The sequence below is a fragment of the Ictidomys tridecemlineatus genome (assembly GCF_052094955.1).
Source record: "Ictidomys tridecemlineatus isolate mIctTri1 chromosome 6 unlocalized genomic scaffold, mIctTri1.hap1 SUPER_6_unloc_1, whole genome shotgun sequence".
NCBI classification, from domain to species: Eukaryota; Metazoa; Chordata; class Mammalia; order Rodentia; family Sciuridae; genus Ictidomys; species Ictidomys tridecemlineatus.
The window spans coordinates 945,349-963,603 of NW_027520957.1; positions in this window are offsets into that span (position 1 = coordinate 945,349).

Sequence of the window (18,255 nt, forward strand, 5' to 3'; positions counted from 1 at the left end):
ATTCCTCTGGAAAATATTATAATTCTTTTCTCTTTATAAGGCTACTCTGAAAGTCATCATGGGACTGCTGGGGAGAAATACAGTTGAATTAAGAACATTACTTAATTCAATGGGACAAAAATTGCACCCCTCACCTCCAAAATATGTACATTATGGTTATAAATATATGGATTTAAAACCCTCTATACTTTCCCATAATTAATAGATTTACTGTGTAACTATGTTTCTCTCTCTCTCTCTCTCTCTCTCTCTCTCTCTCTCTCTCTCTCTCTATCATTTGAAAACAGAAGAAAATAATTCAGGAAACATTTCCTTTTTGTTCGCAAAAAATGTGTTACTGAAATTTCATATTGTAAATTCTGGCATTATGGTCTCATGGAAATTGTAGGTTTTATTTTGTTCTGCTAAAATCTACAAATTTATTTCAGCAAGGTTTTGGCTGTATATCAGCACGTGACAGAAGTCTAAAAAATTAATTTAAGAGTGGGACCTTCAAGATTAAAAAATAATTCCAAAAGGTAGATTCATTCATTATGAGTAAATGTGTTACATTTCACTTGCACAAATGACAGATAAATTTGGGTGAGTAAAAACATTTCTTGGGGTGGGGATGTTGCTCAAGTGGTAGCGCGCTCGCCTGGCATGCGTGCAGCCCAGGTTCGATCCTCAGCACCACATACAAACAAAGATGTTGTGTCCACCAAAAACTAAAAAATAAAATTCTCTATCTTTAAAAAAATTTAAAAATTAAAAAAAAACGTTTCTTAAATGCAGACAGAAATGTAATTGTGAAACACTTTTTAAAAAAATGATTTAAATAGATGCATAGATATTTAGTTTGTACTTTAACATAAAACACCTAAATTTGTATTTATGTCAGTGATTAAACTTCTTCATTCAGAAAACAAATGCTGAACAGCTACCAGATGCAAAGTTTTGCTGTAACTAGTTTTTTCATAAATATCATCATTTAATTTTAGAGTCAGATAACATTGTGGTATTATTTTTCTGGTTTGTCAGATCTTTTTAAATTTTTTTTATTGCCAAATAATGAACATTGTGTTTTAAATCAAAATAGTAGTTCACACCCCACATACCCATGCTTTGGGAAACAGCAGACTTCATATAAATGGAGGTCCTATACGTCTGTGTTTCCTGGCATTGTGAGAGATGTCTGAAGTGTGTAGAAGTACACACACATGATGACTGCATGTTGGTGAAATTGCCAAACAGCACATTCCTCAGACCACAATGCCATCATTAAGTGAAACATGGCCACATAAATAAGTTAAAGGGATTTTATAAATAATTCAAATGAAATACAGTAAAAATTTGAAACTTTACTGAACGTTCACTTACCTGATTAAAATGATTTCTTGCAGTCTCCAATTCTGTATCTATTGTACAAACAGAGATTTCAGCTTGCTTTCTCACTTGATCCTCTTTGTTAAATTCTGTTTCTTTTTCTTTTAATGGGTTCTTATTTTTTTCATGTAACATATCATCAGTTTTTCTCTTCACCTCATCTTCTTTTAAGGTATATCTGAAGTTCATATGGATGCCTTTTAATTGATTTTTGCCAAAAAACAAAAATGTCTTTTTATGTTCTGGCTCCTGTATGCTGATTTAGTATCTTAATAAAAATTTTATGTTCTCTGAAGCTTTTCTAGTTTAACATTTTAAATTTCTCCTTTAATCTTGTGTAAAACATACATAACTGAAAGTCAATAATAAAAGATTGTTATTTAATAAGTTTCTGTTACTAGCAAATCTTTTAGATACCACAGAAAAGTAAATTAGAAATGATTTGGTAAATTGACAAGTTTAAGGTAATTTTTTTTTGCACAATCATAGGTCCTCCCCAGTTAAAAAGATAATCTCATGTCAAATAAGTTTTAAAGTCATTGTTTATATACAAACTCATGAATTCAGTAGTAATATCATTTATCTTCATAAAATATGTCAGGCATACCTATAATTGGCTTATAGTGTAACAGCATATTCAGACATTCTTTTTTCAATATGTGTCTTTGGGGGCTGGGGCTGTAGCACAGTGGTAGAGTGTTTGCCTAGCATGAGTAAGGTGCTGGGTTTGATCCTTAGCAACACATATAAATAAAATAAAGATATAAAAAATATGTATCTTTTGTATTACTATAACCCCAAACTGGGATAAATAATTTAATACCTGTTATTATGCTTTTTATTTTTTTTATGGTAACACTCTGAACTTACCTTTTTGATCATTATGTATTTTACAAAAAACTCAAAATCCATTTTTGAACAAGATGGGACCAAATATTTAAGATAATATTGAAGAGTAATGTTCTTCAGCAGATGAAGGGATAAAAAATTATATGTGTGTGTGCACATACACAATGGAATATAAGACATAACAAAAATAAATTTATGTCAATATATAGTCTACTGTCATGTATACCTAAAAAATATAAAAAATATATGTCTATTCAATATAGAAATATGAACAAATGTTTGAATGAGAATGAATTTGAATGAAAAATAATCTCTTTTCATTTCATTTTTTAATGAATGTTAATGTTAGAAGTGTAGCCTAGTATCTAGCTCAGCACTAGCACATCACACTAGTAACACAAAACCCTGAGTTTGATCCCCAAAATCAGCCTAAAAACTATAAATGTATAACATGTTTCAGGACAGTGAAAAATACCTTGCTGGTGGAATATAAACTTTCTTGAGAGAAATTTTAAAATTCTGTAATCTTTTTAAAGTTTCCTAACTTTAACCAAATAACTCTATATTGAAAATTTTTTTAAAAGTAAACAGAAATATAGAAAGTTATTTTTTTTTCTTTTCTTCTCATCCCCAAATTTGGTACCAGGGATTGAACCCCCAGAAGCTAAATCCCTTAGATACATCCCAAGGTCTTTTTCTTTTTCTTTTTTTGTTGTTGTTGGAGACAGGGTCTCATTAATTTGCTTAGAACATTGCTGCTATGTTAATGAGGAATATTTTGAACTTTTGATTCTCCTATCTTTGTCTCCCAAGCTGCTGGAATTATAGGCACATGCCATGGTATCTGAGTAGGAAATGATTTTTTTATAAATGATATTTCTTGAAATATTAATTGTAATAAAAAGTTTAAAATATAAACAAATAACAATCCCAAATTATGCTTGTTAAATAAATAGATTACTAGCAGATGGGGTTCCATAGAGACATTAAAATTGTGATGGGGAAAAATATGAGCTTAGTTTTTAGAAGTAATCACATTTAATAATATGCTAACATATTTGTAAGAATTTTATAATTTATTCACATTTTCTCCTTTGCAAAGTGCTAACAGATGAGGCAGTAGTTAAAAAAAAATTGTCCTTCTTATTTTACTGGATTAAAGGAAAAGATTCCACTCCTTCTTCCAACCTAGGATATAATACCTCAAATTGTGAAGTTGTTGTTTCAATTCTATATTTTCTTGCTTAAACTCTGATACCCTCTTTTTTAGCTCATGAATCTCATTTTCCAGTTTTGCATTTTTTTTCAAAATGTAGTGAACACTGTGTGCAGTGACTTTTTTTGCTTTTTATTATTCTTTGAAGTGATAGAACTGCTTTCTGGATTTTCGATAGGCTAACAGAATCTGTTAGAAAAAAGAAGATAGAAATAAAATATGTGACTAATTTAAATATATGAATGCTGTATATTTCACATGCATTATTTATACACTAAAACAATGAGTGCATAAAACACGTGACACAATATGCTGAACTCTGAAGATATAGCAGATGAGATTAGACCCCTATTGTTCTTTAGCTTAAAATCTAATGAAGAAGACAGACACAAAAAAAGATCATTATAATTTTAGACAGATGACATTAGAAAAGAGGTTTGTGATCAAATACATAAATCTGATCTTTAGAAAAGATTCCCTGAGGAAAATAAAAACACAGTGAGAAATGAACAGAAAGCAGGTAGAATGTGAAGAACATTGTTCTTTTCAACATAAAAATTCAAGTTTTCCAACTCCCCTGTGGTCTATACTTGTCTTGTACAGAAACTAAGAGGGACATTCCCACTATAACCTGCTGCTGGACTTTAGTCTTGAGAGAGACAACTCTTTATCTTTCTTGCTTTTTCTTTATTCCCTGTTTACTAGGTTCATTTCTCCAAGTATTAGAATATATCAGCACTCATGTTATAAATATTCTATCCAAAGAAATAACTGTGTAGAATATGTTGTTCTTACCATGGAAATGTCCATCTTCTTTCTCTTTTGCTTTATGACTTTTCTCTCCAGATGAGTGAGAAACACACATCTGTGGAGAATCCTCAGAAAATACCTGCAAAATAAAGGACCCCAATGATCTGCATGAAGACCTCACTATCACTCTTTTAGACATCACCCAAATTTTGGTCTTGAAAGCAGCTAACTAACATGTAGATACCTACAGACTGAGCAGTCATACTTTCCATAGCGTGTCTTAGCATTGTGCTCCAGATGAAGCTGAACACTTATCTTTCAGTGGCTCCTGATTTGGTAAAATCAGGGTGGATGTCATAGAAAAGGCATTCCTTGACAACATGCTAACAAAGGTGTATACATCCCAAAGGACGGGAGGAATGATATTCATTGTAACTCATCCAACTTTGCATTCACCATCAAATGTGAGAAGGTTTTCAAGTCTTATTTTAAAGAATTTTGAGGAGTATGTTTCGTATTAAATAGGATTACACTTTTTAAACAATGAACTAACAAAGTTTTTGTTTGAAAATATGAGACTTAGGTGTTCAGTTGGGGATTTGACCCTGAGATATGGCCCCTGCCCAGTATACACCCCAAAGGGAAAGCTGTAAACCCAAGGACATACATATGCCAGCCAAATAAAATGAATCTAAATATGTGCTAAATCTCACACCAGGAATGTTGGCAATGTGAGAAAAAAGATGAGATAGCATCTCTAAATTAAATCATTCCCCCATTAATGCACACAAATACATTTCTTTAATGTATTAAGACATTTAGATAAAATTATTCAACATATTGACTGAATTTTCTGCAAGGATGAGAAACAAAATGAAAAGGTCACCACAGAAAAATTGTTTAATACATCTAAGAAGACAGAAATTGTGTCAACATACTTTATACACAAACAGAGATATAAAAAATTGTGCTATATATGTGTAATAAGAATTATAATGCAAAGCTGGGGATGTGGCTCAAGCGGTAGCGTGCTCTCCTGGCATGCGTGTGGCCCGGGTTTGATCCTCAGCACCACAGATCAACAAAGATGTTGTGTCCACCGAGAACTAAAAATAAATATTAAAAATTCTCTCTCTCTCTCTCTCTCTCTCTCTCTCTCTCTCTCTCTCTCTCTCTCTCCTCTCTCACTCTCTCTTTTTTCTTAAATAATAGAATTATAATGCATTCTGCTGTCATTTATTTTTAAAAAATCAATAAAAAATAAACAAAAAATAACAAATAAACATTAACCAGGATGTAAAGTTAATATATATATATATATATATATATATATATATATATATATATATATATATATTTCAACTTGTAGCAAATAACTACTGATTTTCACTAGAATTTTGAGCCTTTGACAACATCACCCTTTTACATGAATGCAGTCAGTTACCATTACCATTCATAACCCAGGTGGTTATTTGACAGTCTCAAATTTAATCTCAACTTTTTATTTTTCAAAATGTTTATGCAAGTGGAAGCACAAGCAACATTTAGAAATTTTTTGCCTCCATTACATAGTAAATTTAGCTATAAGTTGACAGGACTACTAATGCTAATTTCAGATTCTAACCAGTTCAGAGTGGTTTTAGATGTAATTAGTAATATATAATGCCTGGATTCCAAAAGACTATTTAAAAGGTATTTTCATTTGGCCTCCTTTACTTTCCTCAAGAAAGAAAAACAAGAAGGAACAGGAAGAAATGCTTTATATTTTGACATACCTGAGACTGGGTACATTGAGTGTCATCAAAACTTTTGTGCTCTTCTTCTAAAGTCATGTAAAAATGTTTCTCTGCTGATAAATGAATACATTTACTCACATTGCTTAGAACTGTATTAGAAAGCGTGAACATCAATCCAAATAGAAAAGGATAATTGTAACACCAAAACAAGTTAATATTCCCTAATGTGATTTCCAATTAAGTTTAATATTTGGTAAATAATTACTGGTTTCAACTTTCCACAGTTTTTATTTCTTTGTGTATACACCTTGGGAGTGGACCCACAAACTTATGCATTCTTGTCAAATACTCTACCATTTAGTTCTATCCCATGGCCACTTTAATTGGCAACTGGAGTCCTCTGAGTAAACTGAATACAGCCATCCTTCAAGGCTTCAACTTCCAAGTAGTTGTGAATAAAGATGTACCCATTTGCTCCCAACAAACATTGAGTTCTCAGGGAGTATTTTTTCTTGATCCAAATCCTCAACACACATCTTATAGAGACATGACAGGATACAAGGTTCAGTGCAAACCATATTTCCAAGATTTGTCTACTCAAGATCAATGAAATTTGCTCAGAAACAAGCTTGAAAATACACATGGAAAGAAGGGCTGATTCTGGGAAAATGTTAGTATAGAGTAAGCTGCATTCTAAGCTGCACTATTGCATGGAGACCAAAGAGTTGGTGAAGAGCTCCTCAGCAAAGTGAGGGAAAGAGGGATTTTATTCAAATCTTTAAAATTTCTGAACACCGAAAAAGTCCAGAGATTCAATAAAATGTGTATCATAAACAAAAAAAGCCTACAACCTGCATGCATATCTGCCTCAGACAAAGGGGGAGAGAGAAGAGGAAGTTGCATTCTAAGTTTTACCATGATGTGCCCTGCTATGGTTCTCCATTTTGATCCATCCTGAGATCAAAAATATTGCCTTAACTGATCTGACCAAAAGGTGCACTATGCACTGGTGCTTAAAAAGCATGCTCTTTTCTCAATGAGTGATGGGAGTGCTAAAGCCATTGCCATCCTAAGAAAGAGTGCAACAGAAATTTCTTTGATTCAGTTCCTCTAAACAACACACACAAAAAAACATACACACACACACACACACACACACACACACACACACACACACACATGAAAATCCTGGAAGTGCCTATCAAGGGACCTAGGTTGTGCCTCATGGAAGGTAGAAAAAACTGGTGCAAGCTAGACTGTATCCATGTGACTCCAGTGAGAAGGGCAAAGGGGAACCTATGTGTCTGGAAGCTAATGTGACCAGCTGAAGTGTCAGAGAAAATGACCTAAGAAGGCAGAGAAAATGTGCCCCCAGGGATGGTGTTTTTCCTGGCTACTCACCCCTCAAAAAGACAGGTAAGAGGTGAGTAGCCAGAGAGCAGGAGATGGTGAGAGCATGAAATTCTGTAGGCCCACACAGAGAAAAGTATGAAATAGTTCAGGATTTGTCTCAGAATAAAGGGATAGGTGAGGCCTAAAGCCAGAGGACAGTTGAGGCAGAAGAAAGGTATAAAGATACAGAATGAGGCTTGGCTCATGTCAGGAAATATTTCTAAGAAATTTCAGAAGGTTGACCTTTCACATTCTAAAGAGATGCTTATGGTGACATTTGCATGGTAGCTAGTTCACTCCAAAGGCTGGAAATAGGGAGAATGTAATAGTATGATACGTAGGGGAAACAACTCAGAATTGAGGGGATATTCCCAGAAACAGAGGAGAGATCTTTTTCTGTGACTACTGATGACATTGTGAGGAAAATCTTCTGCCCTTTTTGGGAAAACCACCTTACATGTGAAAACACTGGTAGCATTTCAAGTGTTTTAACATTGTGTTCCCTGGAGTGTTGTAATGTAAAACTTACCCAATTTGACTGTCTTTTCTTTCACCTTGCCTAATCCTTTTTGTGGAAGCGCCTCTTTTATTGTGATGGGATCCGTGCACTTAGAAAGAAGATAGTACATAAAGAGTGTATTTTTCATTGACTACAAAGTTAATAATTTAGAATAAATATAGAAATTTAATTACCTTTCTGAAATCAGATGAATCCCTAGAGGCTGAAAAACAAAAGAGTTATATAATCAAGCAAAGTTGAAGAGGACAAAACAACTCATACATTACAGATGCCTCCACATACATCTGAGGTCCATGATTCAGCTGTGCTAAAAATTATGCTATCTCCTGGGTTTCTGTGCTGGCTGGTTTGGCTGACAACAATCATGTGACTAAAGAAATTTTGTGAATAGGTTTTGTGAAACATGCTGTTCATTTCACAAACATGAGATTATTTGTCCAAGGACCATAAATAAAACAGACAAAAAAACATATACCAATGCAAAGATACAGATTGATGGAGAATTCAACAATCCTCTAGTGGAGAAGCAAAGAAGGTCCCTAAGAGATTCAATGGCAAAGGTGAAGTCAGAACAAAAACAAGCCATAGAACCTATCTTACTGAAATACTATTGAAAATATTTAATCTTTATAATTCTAATTATGTATATATTTACTGCCTTTGTCCTTTCATTTTTGTTTAGTAAGGCCAAAGCTGTGCTCAGATCCCAGGGGAATGTTAGGTTCATTTCTCAACAAAGATATCTGAAGGAGTCAGGTGATATACATATTTTGACACTGAAAGCTCTTACATCTATTATTTGTTTCTTATATTCAGGTGGGATGCTTGTTCTTCTTGTGCATCCTCTATTCCTGTATTCTCTGGTTTAAACAAATTAGATTTTCATGATCCACTTGTGTGAGAACAGATAGTTTCTACATCTAAGAAATAAGGGTTAATTGGTTTAAACTTTTGAGACAAAAAAATTTAAAGGGAAAGTTGAAATGGAAAAGCACAGCTTTATCTGATAACAATAATATATTATTACACACACAAACACACTCATATATGACAAAGATTTGGGGTATTCAAAGAGTAAACTGTATAAAGAGTTCTGTTTGCAAATGAATTTGGTTTGGTGTGACTTGCCAGTGTTTTAAGTGTATTCACAAAAGGCCAGGCCTATATAATATATAATTATATATATAATTATAATTAGCTTTTGAAGGATGAGGATGTAGCTCAGTAATGAAGTGAATTTCTAGAATGCTCATGATCAAAATTTTACTTTCTGACAAATAGGAAAGAAATACAGAAAGTAATTATGTAAGGAAAAAAGAGAGGGAGGTAAGGGAGTAGAAAGAAAAGAAGAAAGGAAGGAAGGAAGGAAGAAAGAAAGGAAGGAAAAAAGGAAGGAAGGAAAAAGAGAGAGAGGGACGAGGGAAGGAAGGAAGGAAGGAAGGAAGGAAGGAAGGAAGGAAGGAAGGAAGGAAGGAAGGAAGGAAGAGAGAAAAGAAGAGAAAGAATAGAGCTGTCATTAAAAATCACTAATGATTCTGAAATGTAATTTTGTTCCTCAGAATGACTCAATTTAAACCACAGCAAGCAGTATGTCTGAGAGGTATGGAGAAAAGATGGTCATGGCTGGAATCTTTCCCCAACTTACAAGCCCCTCATGATTCAAATGATGGACAAGTTACAGTCTCTCACATATTGTGAAAGATAGATATACTGATAGCCCCTGAATTACAAGCTCTCAGTTTCCCCTTCATTCCCTCCAAGATTACCCAGCTAACTTATTTTGTTTCTTCCACATTTTTCCTTCCCAGGAACTTTTCAAATGCAACACCTTGATCTCTTGTCTTGATTCTTTATATTTTCCATTTTGTCAATGAATTATCCCCACTCTTTCTTTTTCTTTACTTTTTTTTTTTTAGTTGAGGATGGACACAATGTCTTCATTTTATTTATTTATTTATTTTTTATCTATCTATCTATCTATCTATCTATATTTATTTATTTATTTATTTATTTATATGTGTTGCTGAGGATAAACCCAGTGCCTCAGGCATGCAAGGCAAGCACTCTACCACTGAGCTACAACCCAAGTCCACCACTCTTTCTTAATTCCCAATTTAAGGATTAGACCTAAGAAATATAAATTCTATACTTTGAGTTCTTATCACTTGCCAAGAGACAAGATCAGAATAAAAACTAGATGTATGCAATAACTTTATTACATTTGATGTTCCAGTGGCTCTGCATTTAGTTTTGCTAAAAGAAAATTCTCTCCTGACCTCTTTACATGGTAGCTGGCAGATAGTGATCATTGGAATCACCTTACATGAAAGAAAACAGATTTGCAGGCCAGGTAAGTCAGAGTATACATTTTGAATAGGGATTGGCACAGATGATCTATTAGAGTCTGAGAGTCTGGGTCTGCACTTAGTCTGCTTCTCATTTCCCTGCCTTCAAATGCCTTACAATAATAGAGCCAGTTTTCCACCCAATGATGTTCCCAAACCTGAACGATGAGAAGAAGTCTTTTTTCCTTCATTTACTCACTGTATTCTCTCTGCTTTTCTCAGTGTCTATTCTCTCTTCTCCTTTCCAAATTGTCCAAAGAATATTTTAAAAACCTATAAATTTAGGTAACAATCTATAACAATTTGCACATTTTTCCACTTCCCATACTTCTGTGTCTGCCACCTGTGCTTCATCCCAGGTAGTGGCAAGAATGTCTATGATATAGGTATTTTGATTTTTTATTTGTTTTAATTACAATATTGTTTTACATAAATTTATGACCAGACACATGGATTTATGAACATTTCACTTAAACAGAAAAAAACTTCCTTTCTTCATGATCAGTTCTTCACATGTCAATTTCTTTCTAATGACAACTCAAAAATGAGTGGTGAGAAAAAATATTCTCACCTTGAGTAATTTGCACAACTGGAAATTCTCACTTTCCTTCCACATTTTTAACAGGTGGTCTTTTTATTCTGGTACATGACTGAAATTTATCAGCCTTCATGGCTTCTTTTTTTTTCATTTACTTGCTGCACTCACTCTCTCTGCCTTTCTCAATGTGTATTCACCCTTATCCTCTCTACTTCACAATTTCCAACTCCCTTATGATCTATGCCTATCTTGTATAGAAACTAAGAGGGGACACTCCCACTATAACCTGCTGTTGGACTTTGGTCTTAAGAGAGACAACTCATTATCTTTCTCACTTTTTCATTATTACCTGTTTACTAGGTTAATTCTTCCAAGTATTAAAATAAATCAGCACTCATGTTAGAAATCATTATTCTGTCCAAAGAACTGTGTAGAGTATGTAGTTCTTACCATGGACATGCCCATCTGCTTTCTCTTTTGCTATATAATGTTTCTCTCCAGATGAGTGAGAAATGCACATCTGTGGACCACCCTCAGAAAATACCTGCAAAATAAAGGACCCCAATGAGCTACATGAAAACTTCACTATCACTCTTTTAGACATCACCCAAATTTTGGTCTTGAAAGCAGCTAACTAAAATGTAGATAAGTACAGTCATATTTTCCACAGGGAAACCTAGAATTTGTACTTCAGATGAAGCTGAACTCTTGTCTTCCAATGGCTCCTGATTTGGTAAAAGCAGGATGGATATCATAGAAAAGGTATTCCCTGAAAATTTAATAACATAAATGCATGTATTCTAAGAGTTTAAACAACCATATATCACAACCCCACAAGGTGAGAATGCATTAAATACTTAATTAAATGTTCTTGAGAAATATAATTAATATTATGTTGCATTACATGTTTTAAATAACAGACTTATAAGACTCAGTGTGATAAAGAGATTTGGAATTATGTGATATTGAGCAGGAATAAGACTTTATTGGACTTGCCTCATTTTGGTCATCACATTCTCACAGAATCTAAAGAGCTTATAGTAAGTGTTTCACTGAGAGAAAATCCAGTTTAATAAAATGACAATGTAGGGTGAAGAAAATGTTTCTATGGTACTGTTAGAAAGCAACACACAGGATCTGGGTAGAGTAAACAACATATTCCTCTGAGAGAGAACTAAAAAGTACACCAATGAAGAAAAATGACAGCACAAAAATGTACAGCACTTCCTGACTATTTTTCAGAGCTTGAGTCATATTGGCTCCTGTGTGCATTCTGGATAAAAAAAAAGAGCAGCTATGGAAAAAAGAAAACCTGGAGAGGCACCATAGAGAGCCTCAGACCAAATAAAACCCAGAATTTTGGCTTTTAGAATAGCAAATGAATTCAAGGATTTCACGAGCCATCCATGGGCTGGGTGTGTGAGCTATGCACATTTGAGTGTATGAGAAAAACTGGTCTGAAATTACTGTCTGATTAGGATCTGCATGTATGTGTGTCTTTTTACTCACTCTGCCTGTGATACCCACAGAGCACCTGAGATGGGTGTGATTTTCCATGTTTATATGTAACTAAAACTGAGCCACTGGGAAGGACCATCTTTTACCATAAATGTACTCAATGACCATCACCACTATATATGTTCATTAATTAAAATGGTTATTAGCAAAACCACTAATTTTAACTTCTTCATCATTTTCAGGGGTTAAAAAACAGAAACCCAAATAATATTCAGAAAAATAATCTGCCGGAATCACAAATATTTATCTATATGTTCTCCTGAATTTTAATGCTATTTTCAGATTCATAACCAGTTAAATTCAATTAGGTTTCAATATTAAATTATCATCTTTAGATTTCAAACCACTGTTATGAAAGGTAATCAAATTTGCCCATATTGACTTTCTTAAAACAAGGAATAAAGTAAGAAATCAGAAGTTTTAAAAAAATATATCTGAGTGAACACACCTGTGGCTGCTTATTTTTGGTGTCATCAAGACCTTCCTCCTCTTCTTCAGATGATGAGAACCAAAGTGGTTCAGCTGAAAAATGTATGTAGATTCACATAAACAACTTAGAACATTTAGAGAGAATGATAGTCTGCCAAAAATAAAAAGTAATAATAAACTTGAATTTTAGGTGCTATTACCTCTTTAACTGTTTATTGGTGGGGTATACTTGTGTGTACTCAGTGATTTAAACCTAGAACATTGCAACATTGGCAAGAGCTCTGCCAGAGTTGTATATTTATTTATTCTTGGAAACTGGGTCTCTCTAAAGTGTTTGTTTTGTTCTGAGACTGCCATTCTCTTTTCTCAGTCTCCCAATAGCTGTGTTTAGAGGTGATCCACTGTACCCAGCAGAGAATTTTTTTTCAGGGAATGTTTTTAGTGGTATAAAACTTCAATAGTCTATCTGAGGAGACACTATGTATCACAAGGCTTAAGAAACCAGAATATCTCAAAGGTATATCCACTCAAGATAAATGAAAATTTGCCAGAATTAAATTTTAAAAACACTATTGAAATGTGGGGATACACACAATTTGGTATTCTCTTCCCCATAACAGTAACTTTTAAAAACAACTAATCATCAATAGTCATTTCCACAGTGACTTAGACTCTACTGTTATCAATGAACATCTTGCATATGCCAAATTTTTTACATTACTCTAAAAAAATGTGTTCTTCTGTAAGACTTAGTCTGTTCAGTCCTGCATGATTATCAATCTCCTTGTCATAAACTGCTTTTTAGCCCCTTGAGGTGTCTCAGCATTTCAGCCACTGTTCAACTGGATTCCTACCAGTTGACTTGTAAATTACTCCTTCCCCTGTCTAGCCCTTTGGCTCCTGAACTTGAGAAGACCTCTTTTATATCACCTTAGCATCAACAGTTTATTTGAATCGGGAATTATTATGTTCCCTATGAGAATAGAGTAAAAAGGTGCCAGGAATAATGGCTTTCCTAGAGCTAGGATTCAGCAGAGACTAAAGGAATGAGGTTACCAGTAAGAGGCAGAAAATGGGGAAAGATTAAAAGGCTGTAGCTAGACACAGAGTGAAGCATTAAATGGGTCAGTATTTGTCTGAAAATATAGGGATTGGTGAGGAGCCATCAAGATGATAGTAAAATTAAGAGAAAGGATAAAGTGTTAGGCTGAACGCATGAAAGATTTCTGGGTAATTTTAAAAGCTGGCCTTTTATCTTCTAGAGAGGTTCATAGTCACATTTGCGTTGTAGCTAGATGGCTCCAAATGCTGAAGATAGGATGAGTGTGGAGAGCATATGTGTGGTGAGCCGTTCCTGCGGACTGTGGTCGCCATTACATGATGGCGCTGGCTCCGTTGTGGTCTGTGAAGGACAACTCCATATCAAAGAGAGTTGGCGTGTTCCCAGCTCCTTATCAGAGAAAGTTGGCGTGTCATTTTCTAGCACCCTGTGAGAAGGGTACACGTGGCAGCTTTGCATTGGGGTTCGAGGTGCTTTATTAAGGCTGGGAGGGGCATCCGAGGTAGTAGTAGAAGTAGTAGTAGAAGAATTATTAGGAGAATATCAAGGGCCTGAATAAACTGCTGAAAGAAGATTCCTGAGTCGCGTCTTCCTTGCGGGCAAGGGGGGTCGCGACAAGTGGTGCCGAGACCCGGGAGAAAAGAAACAAAGAAACACCCAGGAACCAGAACTTTCAGCAGTCAGGGAGGTGCACCGGTAAGTCCCAGGTAACGTGGGACCCGCTGTTAAAAAGCGGGAAGCTCCTCTGTAAAGAGAGGGCGCTACATCTTATAGCAATTGCACTCTGAATTTTTGTTCTCTTTCTGTGTATGTTCGTTTTGTTTTGTGTACTTTCACTTTCGATTTCTGTGTTTTCTTGTGTTGCGTCATGGGAGCTGTGACTTCAAGTCCACTCCTTCTAGCCCTCCATGGCTTTTTACGTTCCAAGGGACTGGAGGTGAAACGCAGTACCTTAGAAAAATTTTTACAGAGGGTAGATACAGCTGCACCGTGGTTTGCATTTTCAGGCAGCCTCACTACACCCAGCTGGGATAAATTAGGCAAAGACCTTGACTTTGCTCGTGAGCAGGGCATGCTAGAGGGCGGGGTGATACCACTCTGGAAGATGGTCCGTAGTTGTCTTACGGATGGCAGATGCCAAGAAGTGCTTGTTAAAGGGCAGGAGGTTTTAGAACAATTACATGAGGAAAAATCAGAAACAACAGAGAGCGAAGTGTCTCAGGAAGAGGGGAGTGTGCGGGGCGTGGAGAACGGGAGGAGACTGTATCCAGATCTCAGTGTGCTGCGCACGCCCCCATGCGAAAGTGGGTCAGAGGTAGAAGATAATGAAGAGGAGGAGCTGGAGACGCTGTCTCGGCAGCTAGGGAGTTTAGGTACAGGGAACAGAGATAAGCAAGGGCTCAAGAACGGACAGCCTCCTGATCCGCCTCCGTATGGCGGGGGTGTTTCAGGCTGCCGCTGCTTTCCTCTGTTCCTCAGGGCTGGCATATCATTGCTATTGACATTAAAGACTGTTTCTTTTCTATTCCTTTGCATCCTAAAGACTCACAGCGTTTTGCCTTCACCCTTCCCTCGTGTAATCACGAGGAACCAGATCAAAGGTTTGAGTGGGTTGTTTTACCACAGGGAATCTCTAACAGTCCTACGATTTGTCAGATGTATGTGGGGAAGGCACTCGCACCTCTCAGGCAAAAATATCCTTCCATCAAGATTATTAATTATATGGATGATGTATTATTGACAGCCAAATTACAAGAGTCAGTTAATGAGGCCTATAAAGACTTGGTGAAGTTGTTAGCTCAGTATGGATTACATATTGCACCTGAAAAGGTTCAAACAGGGGATTCTATTCAGTATTTGGGAGCGACGATTAAATATGACATGTTAAAACCACAAAAAGTTACTATAAGAACTCAAGATCTCCAAACTTTAAATGACTTTCAAAAACTGTTGGGAGATATTAATTGGATAAGAGGTTATTTACATATTCCTAATATCGTGCTCCAGCCTTTGTATGCTATTCTTAAGGGTGATCCAGATCTTACTTCCCCTCGTACTCTCACTACAGAGGCCAGAGTGGCCCTTATAAAAGTAGAAGAAGCTATACAACATGCTACTCTATGCAGGCTCCAGAGTGATAAACCTTTCCAGTTATGTGTGCTTGCCACTATGCGGCAGCCTACTGGAGTACTGTGGCAAGATGGGCCTTTACTATGGATCCACCCACATGTATCCCCAGGAAAATCTTTAGAATACTATCCTGATGCTGTTGCAGCATTAGCACTTAGAGGGATTCAACAGAGCATTCAATTTTTTGGACAAGCACCTTCTTCTCTTATCATACCCTATTCTAAAGTTCAACTTAATGTTTTGTGTGCTACTCTGGACAACTGGGCCATTCTATGTTGCTCGTTTCAAGGGGATATTGATAATCATTACCCTTCTCATCCATTACTCCATATTGTTAAAGAGCATCCTATCATTTTCCCTAGAGTAACTTCGCCCACTCCAATTCCGGGGGCTGTTAATATTTTTACTGATGGCTCTAAGTCTGGAATGGGAGATTATGTGATTAATGACTCTCCCCCTGTCCAGCATCAATTTGCTCCTGGAAATCCGCAATGGGTAGAACTACAAATTGTCATTGAAGTTTTTAAACAGTGTTCTTTTCCTTTCAATCTCATTTCGGACTCCATCTATGTGGTGCAGGCGCTCAAAATTCTGGAGGCTGTAGGAGCTATTAGTGACACCCATACTGTGTCTGCTTACTTTAATCAGCTTCAACAGCTTATCCGTAGCCGTACTGCCCCTTTCTATCCAATGCACATTCGGGCTCACACCTCTCTTCCTGGCCCGTTATCACAGGGTAATGCCTGTGCTGACTCGGCAACTAGAAGCCAGTTGGTATGCTTGGCCTCCTCCTTAGAAGAAGCTAAATTGTTTCATCACAACTTTCATGTCAATGCTATGACACTGCGTAGACGTTTTTCCATCTCCAGAGCAGATGCTCGTCAGATAGTATTACAATGTCCCCATTGTGTCACATTTCTTCATCCTCCTACTTATGGTGTAAACCCACGAGGATTGAAGCCATTGGTCGTCTGGCAAATGGACGTAACTCACATGCCTGACTTTGGTAACCTCAAATATGTACATGTTTCTATTGACACATACTCTGGAATTATTCATGCTTCTGCTTTATCAGGAGAAAAGGCACGTAATGTTATTACTCATTGCTTAGAGGCATGGGCAGCATGGGGTGCACCTGCATCCCTTAAGACTGATAATGGACCTGCTTATACGGGCAGACAGTTTACATCTTTTTGTTCTACTATGGGAGTACAACTTGCTCATGGGTTGCCTTACAATCCTCAAGGGCAAGGCATTGTTGAACGTGCCCACCTCACCTTAAAAGAAACCTTAGAAAAACAAAAAGGGGGAATAGGAGTTGACCACACTCCTAAAGAACGCCTGTCCTTAGCTCTTTTTACCATTAATTTTTTGAATTTGGATATTCATGGCCGCTCTGCGGCCGATAGACATGTGTCCCCTCAGCCCTCTGTGACTGGCTATGTTAAGTGGAAGAATGTTCTTACGGGCCAATGGAACGACCCTGACCCCGTGCTGACATGGGCATAAGGATCTGTATGTGTTTTTCCCCAGGATCGCACGGAGCCGCTGTGGATCCCTGAACGCCTGACAAGAAGAGTCTCGAGATCTACTAACCAGCAGCAGGAGGTGCCACAACAGTCCCATGATGAGGAGCTTCATTCTGATGAGTGCTCTGGCTCTGATGCTGGTGCCAACGGTACAGATGGCACCAATGCAGTGGTGGGCAGTGGCACGGGCATGGCCAATGCCAATGCCAGTTCATAGTAATTCTAGTGTCCTCCCCACTCTTTTTTCTACCTCATGTGAGATGTCTGCTCCTTGTACCTCTCCTAGAGGGGACATGGAAAATATTTTTAATCAGTCTCAAGTTAATCTCACAGGAGTTTTTTGTTTCAGCCTTGGGAACACTAATTGTATTAGCCTTAAGACCAAAAATTTGACTAACTTGGAGGACCCATTGCGGTCCAGTCGAGTCTCAGGGAGTATTCTCAGTGCTGTATTGAGCCAAGTAGTTTCAGGGAAACAATCAGGCTCAGGGACCCCCGCAACTAGCTCTGTTTTAAACATAACTACTTTAGCTATTATCTCCGAGGTATTAATCCCAATGCCTCCTTCTTCTAATAGTACTTGCTATGCCACTCATTTCAAGGCCTCTCCTTACTGTACCCCTAATTTTGGTTTTCCCCCGACATTTACACCTTGTCAGGATCATTCTTGGGAGAAACATCAAGTTGCTAAAGGTTTCTCCTTTCCCCCCCCCTCTGAAGAGATATGTTTATAACTTTAACAACAATGCCAACTCCTCTACAGGAACAGGTTGGTCCTGGTTTCAATGGCTCATTTCCAATGAGAAGGGGGCTTCAGCTGATATTTCCGCATTGGCTCAATTACTAGGAGCCAAAAGTTGGCTGGCTAATGTTTCTGG